Source organism: Aplysia californica, unplaced genomic scaffold (genome assembly GCF_000002075.1).
Source record: "Aplysia californica isolate F4 #8 unplaced genomic scaffold, AplCal3.0 scaffold00253, whole genome shotgun sequence".
NCBI lineage: Eukaryota > Metazoa > Mollusca > Gastropoda > Aplysiida > Aplysiidae > Aplysia > Aplysia californica.
The window spans coordinates 139,589-140,832 of record NW_004797523.1 but is presented as its reverse complement, the minus strand read 5'-3'; positions in this window follow the sequence as shown (position 1 = coordinate 140,832).

The window sequence follows — 1,244 nt, the reverse complement described above, 5'->3', positions numbered from 1 at the left end:
CACACACACATACACACTCTCTCTCAGTCTCTCACACACACACTTTCTCTCTCTCGGTCTCTCACACACACTCACACACACACGAACACGAACACACACTCACACACACACGAACTCTCTCTGTCTCTCTCTCTATCACACACACACAGAGAGAGAGAGAGAGAGAGAGAGAGAGAGAGCCTCAGGTTTCACGCACACGGTCTGTGTGGACAGTTTGTGAGGTGTGAGAGAGATACAAAGCAGAAAGTGAGAGAAGGGCTATGTGAGGACAAATAGTAAGACGTGCGAGGGATGGAGAGATAGAGAGAGAGAGAGAGAGAGAGAGAGAGAGAGAGAGACAGGAAGACTGATAGGGAGAAAGAGACGCAGTCTTTAAAGCCGCCTCCCCTCCCCCTCTCACACCCCTTCTCCTTACTTGAGCCGCCAGGGAGATGATGGAAGACATAAAATCCATGGGAGGCTTGAGGATGTTGAAGAATGCCAAGGTCATGAAAGCACCGCCAGGGTCAAGGTAGTTCTCACGGTCACTCAGGGAGAACGTAGCAAAGGTCGCCAGGGTCACCTGCAAGTAAGGGGGAGGGGGGGGGGCGAGGAGATGAAGAACGACAGGAATCAGATTTCAAGGCACATCAACGTCACTTTCAACACGACGGGATTCTTCAAACACTACTCTGGTGTAGTTTTGCTCTTTCTTTTCTATCTAGCGTGTGTCGTCCTTATACTTTCTTCTTTTTGTGTTTGTTACTCTCTTGTGACCCCTCTCATCTTTGTCACATATGTTACCTAATTGCGTTGCCAGTGCTGTAAAATCTTATTAAAAGAAAAATGCAATTGGGGTTAGAGGACGGGCGCTCGCTAAAATTGCATCACAGACAGAACCAGATCATATTTTTCTTTGAAGAGCGAGATATAATGAACGAAAAAAAAATGCCTGCCACTTTCCATTTTGACCAGTATCCCCCCCCCTCCCTTCCTTCATTGCCTTTGACAACGTCTCTCCCACCCCTTGTTCCCACTCTCCTCCATTCTTTTTTCCTTTATATCCTCTTATCCTCTACCCCTAGTCTCTTGCCCCACTTCCCCCACCCACCAATACCCATGAGATAACCGGATAACAGACACCAGAATCGACGTAGCACAACACAGTCTTGGGGAGGGAGCCATCTCCAAGGTATGAATTCCTTGCACCTGGTCGTAGAAACAAGGTCTCTCTCTCTCTCTCTCTCTCTCTCTCTCTCTCTCTC